Source organism: Falco rusticolus, chromosome 1, assembly GCF_015220075.1.
Source record: "Falco rusticolus isolate bFalRus1 chromosome 1, bFalRus1.pri, whole genome shotgun sequence".
In the NCBI taxonomy this organism is placed as follows: domain Eukaryota; kingdom Metazoa; phylum Chordata; class Aves; order Falconiformes; family Falconidae; genus Falco; species Falco rusticolus.
Genome location: NC_051187.1, coordinates 77,317,067 through 77,333,092, shown reverse-complemented (window position 1 = coordinate 77,333,092; position 16,026 = coordinate 77,317,067). Strand labels below are relative to the sequence as shown.

The window sequence follows — 16,026 nt, the reverse complement described above, 5'->3', positions numbered from 1 at the left end:
GGTTGGTCTTCGGGCCAGCCTGCTGCAAATCTGCATGTTCATAGTGATTGATAGCACTTTAGGAAAATAAATTTATTTTGAATTTGTCTAAAAAAAAAAAAAAAAAAAAGTCATTCATTTAGCCATTTATACAGGAGTGTGCCTAAAATTAGCTTCTATTCTGTTAGAGTCCAATGATCTAAAGCTGCATGTTCAGATCGGAAATGTTGACCCACCCAGGACACTTGAAGTTCCTTATGGCAGATCCAGAGAGAAGAGTGTTGCTTTATTACTTACGGCATGTAGTATGATATGATGTAAGGTGGCCTTGAAAAAAAACACCTGGATGAGCAAAGATGGTGCAAGTTAAAGGTGTTCAATAGCACTGAACTCCAGGTGGCTTTTTGATAGATGCTAAATATGAGTTTGGAAGGCTAATTTTAATCATTCTGCTTTAAAGTGTGTGTCCTCACTCACTTGTGATGATGTTCATGTTAGAGAGGGATTTTAGACAAATCTGTTTTGCTGTCATGCCAGGGTCCTGCCACTGGGATGAAGTGGCAAAGGTCCATGAATGGGTTGCCTGGACCACCAGAGGCTGGGTGTACAAGAAGGGGCTGCAGGAGCCAGGCTCCTTCAGGAGGCTGAGGGAGAAGATCACAGTCTTCATGCTCCTCCTCGTGGGCTGTAGAGAAGATGGACCCAGACTCTTCTCAGAGGTGCATGGCAAAAGGCAAAACTCAACACCATGACAGCTTGCGACAAGGGAAGTTCTGATTAAAGGGGGAAAAAATTCCGAAGGAGGTGGTAAAGCACTGGAGCAGGTTGTCCAGGGAAGTGGTGGCCTTCCATCCTTGGAGATTTTCAGATCTGGATGGGATAAGGCCCCGAGCAACGTGATCTAGTGGGATCTGTGCTGAGCGGGAGGCTGGACTAGATGACCTCCAGAGGTGCCTTCCAACCTAAATTATTCTGTGGTTCTAAATATAGTGTGTAGGAGTGCTAAACTTGACTTTGCCGTGATTAAAATTACATTTAAAGCTACAGCAGGACAGCAAGGCAATGCTTCTGGGACTCTCAAGTAGCACTTCCAAAAAATACAGACATGTATATTTTCAGTGGAAACTCAATTATTCTGTAGCATAATGGCATACCAGCTGAGAGTTACATGACTTTTAAAACCATAGTTATGTTTTGGGGTGTGCGTGATGCTTTAATGTATTTTGTAAGGGGTCAGATTTAATTCTCCAGGTCATAAACTGAACAGCTGAATGGATTCAAGTTTTCTATTTCCCATTCTGTGACATAATTAAAAGATCTAATCTCTTGTGCAGCTGACCTGAGAATAAAGGCAATGCATTTCTAATATTCTGTAGATTTTCTGCATTGTAGAGTGTCCAGCTTCCAATTTTTAATTTAGTATGTCGTTACTACAACTAGGCCAATTTTAAGATAGTGTCTTGATTTAAAGTTGAATCTTGAGACCATTATTTTCTTGTGGACTGAATGTAAAATATGTAGGAAATTATAGGAGAGGTAGAATCTCATTAGTATAAAATTGTCTGTAAAATGATCGTAAAAGCTATTGCAGAAAAGATTTTTTTTTAAAAGATAGAGCAATTTCTAGTTTAAAAAAGCAAATTTTATTTTATTCCGTTTTCTAATTATGTCCATACCTCATCAGACAACTAATAAATGGATTGATACATAGCAGAGTTTAGGATTAGCATATAAGCATTAAAGCCTTTGAGGTCTGACTGTGTTTGAAAGGTTTTGGATCAGTGCTTTAAGTAAAATAATTAAATCTTACTGTGTGAGTAGAAGAATACACTTTAAAGTGATTGTTATAATTGTGCCTTTGTACAAGTGTAATCTTACTGGTTGAAAAGGGAACATACAGAATAAATGTCTCAGTAGCTTTCAGACTGATTATGATGTTTATTTTCTGTCTTTTCCTAGTTTCTGATAATTATTAACAGACCAAATACGGAAGGGGGAAATCTGTCAGTCAGCTGGAGGTTCCTCGGGGACTGCTGTTACAGTGCTGTAGTGTCAGACACATAGCCTGCCTATCTGGAGGAGAAAGAAATAGTTTACAGCAGTTTTCCTGCTGTAAAGTGGAATTCACAACCAGAATTGGCCTAATCATTTGTAAATAAGTGTTGATTACATCTTTATAGGTATAACCGTGCTAGCAGACTGTCAGTTGTTGGTCTGATGGTGTGAATTCAGTGATGGATTTGACCTGCAATTGGAAAGAAAGTTAAATGGAGGGTTAAAAGTAACAAATTATAATGCATAGCAGAAAATGCTCTTGAACTAGAGGTGCAGGGGTTCTGCCGCTTTCTCAGGTACCGTACTGAATGGCACTGCATTAGTGCTGTACTTATGAATAAGTAATATTATTACTATGCATATAGAAAACCTCCATGACACCCTCTTAAACAAAGAATACTTTATCAAAAAATCTTAGATTTTTAGATAATAGACAGTAATCATAGAATGATACAGTATTGCTCCTTTTTTCAGAAATGGTTAGCTACTGTTTGGGGTGGTACTTATTATTTTGGTTAAAAGGAAAAATTGACAACAAATGCAGGTATGCTTTGCAAAATTACATTTTCTTAAGTAAAGAACATGAAGAAAAGCCATTTCTGTTGCGAATTAACAGGGCCAAAGAACAGGAGGCAACCTCCTGATTGAGAAACACCCCTTTCAGCTGTTTCTCAACTCCAGAGAACCTGTTGCTCTTCTCTTCCTCTTGGGTTTAGTAATTGGTGAGTTTCTGGCCCTTCTTCTCTGTCCTCAGGGCAGTACCTGTGTTTGCCAGTGGTTCCCAGGTGTTTATATGCAGAGGTTTTCTATTGTTTTACAAACCTTCATCTAATAGAGGCATCTTTCATTTTCTTTCTGTCTTTTTCACTTAATCTGTAAAGTTGTGGTATGAGTTACCATTAAAGACAACAGTTTGTACATGCATTTAATGTTTGGTTATAACCTGGACTTATGTAATCAGAATTGGGAAATAAGAGTTTGTCACACTGTGGGAATACTGATTCAGAAAGAGACTTCTTCCCTTGCCTAATTTTAAAGCTTAGAAATTAAAAATGTTTCATTTTTATTACACGTTGCCACATATTGTTAATTCTTGCCCAAAAGCAATGCTTAAACCTTTATATAAAATATCTTTGATTTGAATACAATATGTTTGCCCAGTTTCATACACAGTGTTCTCGCTGAGTGATTTTGTTTGTGAATTACTAACTTCCTTCTGCTTAAACTTGCATTGGTATGGGCAGCAGCATTTCAGGAAACAAAAGCTGGCGTTGTATAGACATACAAAGTAATTATGATCCTTCCTCCGAAGATTCTATGTTATTACCTGCCAAACCCATCACTATAAATATCTATGGAGGTCTTTGAGTCTCTACATAGTATTTCAGTTGACCTCAATACAGCTGAAATGCTGCGCTAATATCTTTCATATTTTTTTAATGTTCGTACTAGTATACACTCTACCAGTATGAGCATCCAAAATGTGAACAATTGATAATGGATTCATGTCTACAGAGGAAAATCAAAGAAAGAGGCTAGAAAAAGACTAAATAGCCAATAAAATTGGAATAATTCACAATTACAAGTTCATAATTATGCAGAGGTACTTGGAGAATAGCACAAAAAGGTAGAAAATGGTACAGTGCATTGCTGGAGTAATGGATTGATACTTGGTACTGAAGTGTTGTTACTAGCATCCCCAAATTTTTTGAAAATCTAACTTCCAAAAAACATTAATTTTTGAGAATTGTGTATAATCATTAAAAAAATAATTTGGCGGGCTTAGGTTTAGAAAGTTGTATTTTTGTTTTCCTGATGAAGAATAAGCTTTTCATATGCTTACAGGGCTCCCTGTAATCACAAGAAGCATTGATGAGGAGGATCAGGAGAGGTGCCAGCTGAGTGACAGTGAGATCTAGGAGATTCGGACATAGGTTGCATAGGAAATAAACTCACAATCCCCAAAAGAATTTTAGACAAGCATAGAAAACAGTGAGCACTTATGCAGTCAGTTTTGGATTTATCTCATCTGACTAGAGATATCAGCGTTGGTTGTCTAGCCTGAGCTAGCCCAACACTGAGCGGAAAGAGGCACTTCCAGAGGATGTTCTGTGCCAGCCTGTGGTGGCAGTGGGAAACTTCATAGTGGGAAGTTTCTGTCTCTTTTATGATAGTGGGAACCTACTTTACCTACTTTCTGAATTTCTGGATGCCTGAAGTTAGCTGAGATGACTCTCCCTAGCAAACAAGGGAAGTCTGAAGTTTTACTCGATTTGTATTTGTATAAAGCTCGTGTTTTCATAGAGTGAAGAACTGAAAACTTGTTCCTTTGACAGTTAGAATTGCCATTGGAAAAGATGCCGTGTTAGTCTTCCTCATGGCGCTTTGGAAATATAAAGCTGTCTAAAAACATTGTCGTGAAATCAGTGATACAATGCACGGTGTTAAAACCCATCTGCCTTGGGTTGTCAGTGTGGTGTCAGGTGATGAAACTGTAACATGACGGGGCTCATCAAGCTGTATGGCTTGAGGCATTAAGCATGTATTGTTCCCATCTTCCAAACTGAAATTCAGACCAGACTTTTCAACTCCTGTTTCAGCTCAGTGTTAGAACAGGGACTAAAACTGAGATAGTGCTGGAATTTCTAATGCTTAGTGATACAGGAAAGTATTACTAGTAGAGTAGCTTAAAGAGGTGGGACTGGTTTGTGATTGATAATATGAAAAATATGTTGTTAGAATGACTGAGCTTGCAAGCTAGGTCAAATTAGGTTTCTGCAAGTCACAGCGGCTAATTTAAAGATTCTTTTGGCACCTAACGTCTCACTGGCTTGTGCAACTAAGTTGGTTAATCAGCAGAGAGAAGCACATCCAGAAGATATCTTATTTTGCACAGCCCCAATAGCAGTTGTAGCTAAAATGATTACCGATGTAAGGATTGGACTGCATTAAGGAATTGCTCCTAGTTCTCTGCTTATTTAACGTGTTAGCCCTTACTGTGTCCTTGTTCTAGCTGTTACGCAAGAAACTATTGCTGAGATAATTCAATTGCATCCTATCATTTTTCATACCCTGAGGACCTCATCGGTCTTTTCATGGAGTTCCATATCATGCTTTGAATGTGAAATTGATACTTACTTCTTCCAGCTTGATCAGATTAACTTCATTTGACTATGTTTTTCTTAGGTAGCTCACTTAGTGCTACGTTCTCATCTTTGTTTTAAGAAAGTACCCAGAAAAGCAAAATAACTTTTGGAAATTCAGGCCTGTTCCTACAGAAACACTATTAAAACCAAAAGGTTTTGAAGTACAGATACTGATAGTGCTTAGCAGTGCAGAAAAAACGAGTCATACTAGAGCAAATGTTGATTTCATTCATTACAAAGCAGAATTGTCCTTTTTTAATTCAGTGAGAGCAGGGCTGTCACTCTAAATGACAGAGAGAAATGGGATGCCATAGAAAGGGTATTTACTGCCCGAGTCGTCATTTACTTTATGAGTATTTGGACTGGGAGGTGAATTATCTTTGCTTGTATTCTGTTTTAGAAATAAATACTGGTAATGTGCTGCAGTAGCATGGATCACTTGTTCTTTCTGTGTGTGACATTAAAGTTGGGCTTCTCTCTCATTAAACCCAGTACTTTTCTGTGATACTTTGGGAGTAGAGCAGAGGCAGATTGTGTCCTGATGCTCCTTTGGTCTGCAGTGGGAAAGAGTAAAAAGAGCTCCCATGTTTCACAGCCCCGCAAAAACCAATAAGGGAGACTCGCCACCTCCGACGCCGTGGGGAGCCCCGGGGCTGGTGGAAGGACACCATGAAAGAACATGTGCGCCCAGGGGAAGAAACATGTCCAGGCAAAGGATCGAAGGTGGGGAAAGGAGGCATCAAGATGGGTCAGGGAGGAACATTTGTGGGAAAGTGAAGAGAAGTTAGGGATAAATGGGGCTGGTTACAAGCGTGTTGGCTGCTGATCAGTGTCCTTCTCTGGCTGAGCCCAGCACCTGATGGCCACAGCCTGTCCTGTAGTTGTCTTAAACTGTGTGTGGGTTTGGTTGTGTGTGGGCTTATTGGACACTGGCACCCACTGTCCTTGCTGTCTGCATGTGGGATGTATCCCCACATCCCATGGTCTCCCAGATTTGGCTATGCATAGTTTATACTGCTACATCATGCCAACTGGCCAAACAGGAGTCATCAATGCATAGCTCGTATAAGCGGTCATCCCTTGTGGGGAAGCGGAAGGGAGCTTGAAGTGGTTAAGGAGGAATGACTGTGAATACAAACAGCCTCAGAGCCACGCATGCAGCAAGAAGGGGATGTGGTAAAACATGTAGTGTCACGAGCTGAGTCCATGAACCAGGACAGTTGTGTCAATGATGGCCCAACAGACTGAGTTTCGTTTCAGCGGCATGTAGGTCAAGCAACAGCATCCTGCGTAATTGTCATCTTAGTAGTTTGTTATTAAATACTTGAATTGATAGGATTATTGGCAATTGGAGCAGCTTGCAGCCAGATGAAAAGTCCCTGTTTCCTTCCCGTTGCATGGAGGAGGAGTGACCTACATCTGCCCAGCGGGGCGTGCAGTGGGGCTGCCAGCCCCCACGTCACAGCAGCTTGGTAGGCTTTTCTGTGTTAGGGACAGACATAAAGGCTTCTCTTGAGGCAGAGGAAGATAAAGGTTTTCCTAACGCTTTTGCAAAGGTAGTTGGTGTTCACCAGGCCTTGGCTACAATTATAGATTAATTGTATATTTTGCATAGAATGTAAGGACTTAGAAGGTTCGGTCCCAGTGAAAATAAGAGCAAATTTAGATTAAGAAAGTAACTCAAGATGATGTCTTTTGCTTTCTCTCATTTTGACTTGAAAAGTATTCTTTGGTGTTTTCCTCCAGCCATATTTTACAGTTTCCCCCCTTGGTGAACAGAAAGGAATTTATGAACCTCCCTTTTTGTCATGCAGGGCTACACCTATTCACAGAATCATAGAACAACTCAGGTTGGAAAAGACCTCGAAAGGTCACCTGGTTCAACCTGTCACGGGAAAGGGAGCCTAGGTGAGATTATCTAGCACCCTCTCCAATTGCATATGGCAAACCTCCAACACTGGGATGCCACCACGTCCCTGAGGAAGTTGTTCCAGGGCATGGTTGTTCTCACTGTGAGAAATTTCTTTCTTGTGTCAAGATAAAACCTCTCCCGGTGCAGCTTGTACCTCTTGTCCCTTGTCTTCTCGGTGTGGCTCCTTGTGAAGGGAGAACCTCCATGCTTTTTGTCGCTGCTCTTCAAATACTGCAATAGTGTGACGAGGTCCCCCCCGAGCCCGCTGCTCTTCCTTCTTTTCCAGTGGGTTGGACTAAGTAAATACAGGCAATGTGAAGACTGGCAGCTCTTGTTTGTGCTTGCCACAGCCTCACCTTGACATAGCACTGGGACCAGAACTTGGCCACCAGTTTCTCTCACCTCCTAAACTATGGTCTCCATGCAAAAGCAGCCTGGGTACAGAGGTTGGATGGGAACTAGCGGGCTCCAGCATCTTCTGCCCCTTGCCCACACATATCCCACTATTGTTCCCTCAGCACAATGAACGTACTTTGTTTGTGTTTCTACCCTGTTGAAATCAGGAGAGTGAGGCTAACGTGGTATTTGGCATTGCATTTTCATCTGTACTTCACCGAATTGCATTACCTAGAACAAATGGTGTGCAATATCTTTATTTTTTAAAAAGACACAATTTTATCAGATGATGTTGCTTCTTTCCCTTCTGTCTGCAAAAGGTGAATCTAAAGCTTCAGACCAAAATACTCAATTTCACGTAAAACTCATTTGCTGTCTGAATAAGGTGGCAGGTTGCAAATTAGGCAATCCAAAACTCAGTCAAAAGCCATGTAGTTTACATAGCTCAAAAATGTATCCGTGGTAGTAGAAGTGTTAGTTGCAGAACTGTGCATGTCACAGCATGTCACATGGTGACAACTTCACCAAAGTTAACAAATTTGCACCTGTGTAAGGTCATGTGACTTTAGTACCAGCACTTCAATAATGTTAATACCTGTATATATTTGCAGTAACAGTCTGATTGGAATAAAACAGTAGCTAATCCCTTCTTAATGCCAAATTAAGCAGAGCAAATAAAACCAGGAGTTTAGTTTTGTATTTCAGAGTAATTATTTAAGACCTTTTTGTATGCTGTAGAATACAACATAAAAAAGAACCTTTGAAAAGGTCCTTAAATTATTGTTTGTAATCCTTTTAGAAACACCATTTCATATAGCATTAGTGGAAAGTTAGTAAATTATGATTTAATTAATGATTGGGGTGATTCATTGTGGCTTGGCTAGCAAAAGTAATTTTCTACATTATTTTATCTTGCTTTTGCTTTTTGATGTTGCTACAACAAGCAGGCATTGTTATTATTCTGTTTGTACCAGGGAATGGAAAGAGAAATGAGCCATGGAAATTCCTTCTAAACTGTTTTTCCCCAGTTCCAAACATTTGCTCATTTCCGAGCCAGGGAATGTGCTTGCTCGCCTCCCCCATTTGATGACACAGATTGAGTAGATACCAGTGTGAGGTGTGATGCTCAGCAGGGATGCAGCCCGGATGGTGCTACAGACCTGGGGGATGGAAACAGCACCAAAATGGCAGTTTCTGACCAACGGTCCATGGCTCTCTAGCTTTATAGCCCTAAAGATGAGGGGACGGGCAGGAATATGGCTTGAGTGGAGGTGCTAGAAGTGATTATCAGACAGCCAGGGAGCTGCAGAGCAATAATAGCCATAAAGTGCAATGACTTTTTTTTTTTTTTTTTAATTGATTCTTAAAGTTTCAGAGCTACTTATGCTGGAACTGAGCAATAAGGAATATAAATTAATTTAGACACACTCCAAGAAAAAAACCCACCACCTACCTTTCTGCTTTGTTTCACTGTATTAATGTGAGCTCAGACACATAATTTCACTTCAGGTGTTACTGATGAGAAATTGTAACCTTAGGCAAAAAGGAGAAAGGCTGAACTTTCTGGAAGTGATGAATAAATTGCTAAAATCAAAACTCAGCTGAATTCAGATCAGAAATTAATGCTATTGAAAGTCTTCCACTCAGATCAATAACAGTTTTATTGGCGGGCTTCACTGGGAACAGGGGGAAGTCTGACAGCATCGCATTTCCAATGATAACTTATTTTGTATCTTTTTACTTTCAAAACAGCACTCCACTTTGCTGACAAATTCCTCAGTGATCATCAACAAAATGAGTGTATTTAAGTAGGCTTTGGACTTGACTGCTGCTTTGCAGCTATATCCCTTTATAGAGAATGGGATTTGGAAAGCAGGCAGAAAAATGTGTTCTGTCATGGTCACTGTGGGCTAAATGCAAGGATTAAAGCACTGGGAATCGGGTGCATGCACACGAGATGCAGAGAGCTGAAGATGAGGATGTGTCTGAAACGCCCTCTGCTCTCTGGGGCAGGTTTCTTGTCCAGGGCTTTACAGTTGGGATTCACAGTCTGCATCCTGAACCTGATTTCAGTGGTTCTCTCCTCAGCTTTGTAAACCTGAACAAAGTGGTCTGTGCAAAGGCTGGAGCTACTCACAGCTACTCGAGCCCCTGAGCAAGTAGAATTTGCAGCTGTGGTTCCCCGTTGGATCCATTGGGGTTAACCCCCCTTGCCACTTTTTCAGATGTCCCTAATCTGGAGACTACAGCCTATTTTTTGCAAAGAGTGGTTTCTGCACTCTTGTGTATTTGGCCATGTATGCCTGTCCTGGTACTGCCATGCATCAGAGGTGGGCTGAGCTGCACTGTCTTGCAGCAAGGCAGCCTAGGCTCGGGGGAGAAGTGTCTCTTTGGGTTTCCTCCAGCAAGAGCCCCCATCATAAAAAGGACATGGACCTGTTGGAGGGAGTCCAGAGGAGGGACACCAAGGTGATCAGAGGGCTGGAGCACCTCTCCTATGAAGACAGGCTGAGAGAGTTGGGGCTGTTCAGCCTGGAGAAGGGAAGGCTCCAGGGGGACCTTACAGCAGCCTGCCAGTGCCTAAAGGGGGCTTGTAGGAAAGGTGGGGACAGACTTTTTAGTAGGACCTGTAGCAATAGGACAAGGGATAATAGCTTTAAACTAAGAGAGGCCAGGTTTAGATTAGATATTAGGGAGACATTCCTTACTGTGAGGGTGGCGAGACATTGGCACAGGATGGCTGGAGCAGCTGTGGATGCCCCATCCCCGGAAGTGTTCAAGGCCAGGCTGGATGGGGCTTGGAGCAACCTGGTCTAGTGGAAGGTGTCCCTGCCCATGGCAGGGGGGTTGGAACTGGGTGATCTTGAAGGTCCCTTCCAACCCAAACCATTCTGATTCCGTGAAATGTGCCAAGGATCTGGAAAGGTCTCTATAGTCATGTTTTCTTGGAAAACAAAAGAAGTAACTCTTCAAATGGAAGATTCTCCTGTTTTCTGGGTGACACTGAGGAATGCATTCAGTACCATACGCTCACGCAAAGGGTATGTATAAGCTACAAACTAGGATATATAGCCACTTTACTATCCACTACGTGTAGAAAGGACGGGGGAAGCCAAAGAGCCAAAGGCACATTCTTGCAGTCCTCCATGGACAGTTGGGATAGTGGGAAGTGGCAAATCAGTGTACTCTGCCTTTGGACGAGCTGAGGAGCAGACATGAGAAGGGAGTTTTCAGCCTTCCAGCTTTGGACTTGCACGTGTGGCATTTCAAACACGAGTCTTTCCTTAGACCTAGTCCCGGGCCTCTTTTAAAATCTTCAGGTTTTTTCCGGGGTTTTATATGCATTCATTGCTTTTTCTTTTTCTTTGTAAGACACCTCCAAAGTTAAATTTCTGAATTCTAATTAAAACACATGAGAGCTTGAATCTTTTTTCTAAATAGCACCAACCCACATTATCATTTGATAATTTTCTACAATGGGTATCTGGTGATTGCAGAATTATGGCAATGTCCATGTAACTTTTCAGGAGAGAGCAAAGCCATGAAGATCCTTTAAGACAATCTAATTACTTAGTTAATACTTCAGTTTATTCTCTGTTTAAGCACTTGAAATTTCCATTGATTAAAAATCCAGACAATTTAAATGGTAATTTTGTATGTAAAACAATGCTAAATTAACGTTTAGTGATCTCTTTCTCTCTTTGTGTGTGTGTAGCATCAGCCCACACAGAAAAATCCTTCATTAAAAACCTGCTCCATGCATTAATTTACTCCCAGAAGAAATACCCAAAAATGATCTTGGCGTCTTTGCAATGCCTGTCATCTTTCTTGCACGATTCACAATCCCTTAAATGTCAAATTCATATTGTAATTTAATTCCTCCTGTATTAAAGGATGTAAATGAGCTTTTCTAACTTTCATGCCTATTATGTGCAATTTTTGGCCACACTAGTTGACATTTATTGCCTCGTTCTGCTGCTTTGATTTCTGTCCCATAAACGACCGGGCTCAGATTCTAGTTTTTATCTCAGCGGTTCTTGTTACAGTCCTGTTCCTATTGCGGCCAGGATGCCTTCCCTTAATACAACACATCCCATTATCCTGTTCACTTTCCCAGCTTACTGCTAGGTATTCAGCAGACAGTTTAAGTTTCCTTCTTGCACTCTCAAGTCCTTTCTCCAATTAGTGCCTTGTAGTGCCTGACCTTTCAGAAACCAATACCTTTTGTTCATTGCTTGCCATATCCTTATTACATAAAGTTTTTCCGCAGTGAATGGTAGCCTATGACCTCTAGTTAAGCAGATCTTTTCTTATCTAACATCTACCCCATTTGTTACTGGCCATCCCTATCAGTTTCATGAGGTCAGCAGATTCCCTGTGCGGCAGGTTCATTTCTGAAGGCGTGTGACCTGTGGTATCACCGCTGTGGCTCTCGTTCTCCCTTCACTGCTAACCAGACCGTACCCCTTTACCCTCTGGCCTGTGTCACTTTGCAAACCACTTGCTCAGTGTGCCAGTACTCTGTCACCTCGTTATGAGACAGGTGTGGGGGTTTTTTTCAGTCCTCCAAGTTTTTTCTTGCACCCTATTTATGGGTTTGATGTACCACTTTTTCCCATTATAAAATCTTTGCTAAAGGCTTTGCGAGGCTCTGTGTTTGATTTCTGCTCGCTATTTCATGTGTACGGTTTTCTGAAGAATATTAGATGGTGCATTTATTGCTTTTATTGTAGTTGGAGGTAGGAGTAAAAGGGAATAATGCACCTTTAGGTCTGGACCTAGATCTGCTGCAGAGAGGTCCCCACTGGGAAGAAGGAGCTGGGAGTGGGAGAAGTTCTGGTTTCATTCACCCGACTTGCTGGCCAGCAGACAAGGGCTGTCATCACAAATTTCAGGGCCGAAGGAAGCTCTTTATTCACAAGAGATAGCAGGGAGCGGAGAAGGACTCATGACCCAGTTACCTCTGGAGCAAGCACAGCTGCCTGCTCTCTGTTATGCAGAGCTTGGAGTGGATTCTCAGCCCGATTTCATATTTTAAGTTTTCCTGCTTCATAAATCTCTGCAGCGTCGTCAGTGTCTTAGACTTCAGTGCCGTGCACCAAGAGCCCCCAGATCGTTATTTTCAGCTGACTTGCTTGCGTGTGTGTTTCCGTTAAAGATGACCGTGTATGCAGCTCATTGCTGTGCAGGGGGTGAGGGATGTTTTGTCATGCATGGACTTGAGGATGGAGGTGTTAGAGCGAGAAGTTTAAACTCGGGCTGCTTCTGAGCAGGAAAAGTTTTGTAGGATGCGACTGGTCACTGAGGTGAAGGCATGGTTGGGTGACTGCAAGTTCATTCCCAGCAGGAATGGGATTGACACAAGAGAGGCTGGGCATAAAGTTGGAAGACATGAGTTTAGTTGTAGAGACACCCTTTATGCAACCCTTATCTTGTTAAACCTTTACCTTTTTACTGTTTATTTTCGCTTCTGCCATGGCTTTGTCCTCTTTGTTTAAATCATAGGTGCTTGAGGGCAAGGACCGTTCAGCTACAGTGCTGACTTTTAACACAACCACTAAGGAATACATCAGTTCAGCTAAAAAATGAAGATAGTTCAAAGGAAACATCTGCTTTGTAATTTTATTTTTGTCATAGTGATAAGGCATTGCCAAAATCTGTATCATTACAGAGAAATACTTAATTGTACTGCATTTTTGTTTGTTTGTTTGGTATCATAAATAGAAAATACAAATAAATGCTAATCACTGTAAGGCAAAAAGAATGTGAAGCAGTACTGCAGTCAGTTTTTGCAACTTAGAAGGAAAGATACCTTGAAGCATACTGAGAAGAATCTGTGAAATGTGATGATTTCTTGTATTTTCCCACATTGTCAAAGTAAAATTAATTAATTCTAGACTTCTTAATGAAAATTAAATTTCATACCCTGTATTGAGACTGGACTTTGTAGTCTCCATTTGCTATTGAACAGTCATATGTGCTTATTCTAACATAAGTTAGAAACTTAGTGAGCAACTTGAAGTACAGGGACATAGATTCATAAAATTATAGAAGATCCTGAGTTGGAACGACCCATGGGGATCATCAGGTCCAATTCCTGCCTCCGTACAGGGCAACCTGAAATTGAAACCACTATGCAAATCCCAAGCAGCCTAAGAATTGGTGTATGCAGGCAGGTACATACATGTAGTATATTACGAAGTCCCTGAATTTCAGTTGGTTTAGCTCTGATTTTTATTTTAAAAATCTTGATTTGAACGTACTTCATATTTTACAGTAAAGAAAAACATCAACATTCTTCCATATTTTTAAAAAAATGAATACTTGTTTCTAAATATTTTCAAAGACAGGCAGTGAATAAAGCTCAAAATGGGTCTAGTGAGGTGCTGTGAGCGTGCAAGAACAGGAACAGGCTTAGGCTTTATACTGTTACCCTCAGTTACTATTGATATTCATGTTAACTTTTACTGGGAAGAGGGAAGCGATTACAGAAAAAAAACCATGAGTTAATTACGAATGGATCTGAAATCTTTTAAAAATGCCATTTACAACCAATGGTGCCATAGGCTATAAAGAGTTTGCAGCCAACTAATCCATTTCAGAGTGGCCTAAATTCGTTGCTAAGCTGTCTGGCTGCTGTTTGCAAAGACATCAGTGAAGGCATCGACCTCAGTAAAGTAACCTTGGTGAAAGGAAACTTGAAACAGAGGATGGGAAAGGGCATTGCTGTGGCTTCCAGAACTTCACTTGAAGTCGCAAGAGGAGCCAAATGCCTCATCCTTTTCCTATAGCAAGGGTAGTGTACTGTTATTACCTTTGGAACAGGGGCGTTCCAGGTGCTTGGCTTGTGTTGACTTGAGAAATAAGGTTAAAGCTATACTGCTTTCTGGATCATTTGCAGCAGGAGTGTCAGCAGGCAGTTGGTGTCTGAGCTGTCTCGCCTGTGCTGCTGTCACTGCGGTCTCTTGTCACGCTCCCTCAAGTCAGCCCATCACACTAATGAAGTGCAATGGGCTTGTGCTTTGTGCTCGTGAAGCCCATGAGTGGTGCTGGAATTTCACAGAAACGCCATCAAAAACCCTCTGAGCTCTTCCGAGTGTGATTTCTGCTTGCTGTAGCCAAGCAGGGAGGCCACAGGGGAGGCTCGAGGATTACACCTAGAATTGTAAATACAAATTAGTACACTATGTGACTGCATTATGGTCATATAATGTCAAAATGCAAGTTATATAGCATTTAGCCTTGAAAAAGACAAAGTCTGGTGAGCAGAGGAAAGGCTGTGTTGGAGTGAAAGCACTTTTACTTTTCCTGCCTATTAATTTATGTTCCTTCAGAGCGCTGCTATTTAGCAAAGTGCCTTCTGTGTTTCTGCCAAGCTGAAGTAGCCGCTGGGAAAAAAATAAGTAGGCCAAATCCTGCAAATATCTGGAGAGCTCAGACAGGGTGGCTGATGGTGATCCAAAGAGTGCAGGGACAGATTTGGCCTCAAACAGACAGCATAACAGTACTGAACAAAATAAAATACTGCCGTGAGGTTTTAATGCCAGAAGTCAGTTGCTGCAAGATAGCATGTATATAAGAATTTTTAAAAATGGAATAATTCATAGTTTTAATTCAATGTGTAGAACCTGGATCTTCAGTTCTGCTCTTTGGGTCTCTGGTCTTGCCAGCTGGGGGCTGTTTGAAGTCATGGACTATGTCTGGCATGGCCCAGGACAGTTCTGTACTCACTGTATAGATTTCTGAAGTCAGAGCTCCTCAACTGTCCTTATAGCAGTGCTCGTTCTGTTCCCAGGAGTCAATATTGGACAAAAATTGTTTTGTTTCATATCCATTACAAAACGTAAAGACATTTTCTGTAAGTAATAAACCAAAGGGAAGGATTCTGAAACTCAGGGGATTTCTTGATTTCTGCTTTAGGTGATGGGCATTTCTGCAGGATCTACAAACTATCAGCTGTTTCTGGGTTCTCATTATGAAATACTTTCAAACTTGATCGTGTTTGCATATAGATGCTTTTGTGGCATTGATGCCTTTTCAAAAAAAAAACAGCTTCCACCCCCTTTGTGTAGTGTTTATAACAATTAATCTACAGTGAGCTGGTAAGAGGTTAAAAAAGTTCCTATGAGCTTCACTAATGCATAAAAATTGAAATTCATTTTGCACAAATGACACCCCCCCCTTTTTTTTTTTTTTTTTTAAATGGTGAAAAAAAAGCAATATTTCAGGTTTTAAACAGTAGTTTGTTCTTTGATGGAAATTGGAACGTATTGAACTTTCTGTGAAATGGTTGGGCATCGACTGTTGAGGTCGATGGAGACTCACCCTGCAACATACATGTAGATTGGATCAGTTCAACACATTTTAATGATTCAGTGCAAACTATTCTTCAACCTGCATAGCAGAGTGAACTTTCTGTGCTTTTTGTGCTACACAGGCTGTGTTGCTTCACAGCCTTCCCGCAGCAGCATCAGACACTGTGAAGACCTGTTTTCACATTTACACGCCTGCCTAGTTTTTGTTTGCTGAAGGAGAGAA

The 16,026-nt window shown here is 41.2% G+C and overlaps 1 protein-coding gene across 8 annotated transcripts in view; it reads left to right on the top strand.

The window, feature by feature from the left end:
• The window catches only part of ABLIM2 (actin binding LIM protein family member 2), a 143,613-nt gene that overhangs the window by 14,665 nt on the left and 112,922 nt on the right, over nt 1-16,026 (top strand). The gene's annotated exons all lie outside the window — the stretch shown is intronic.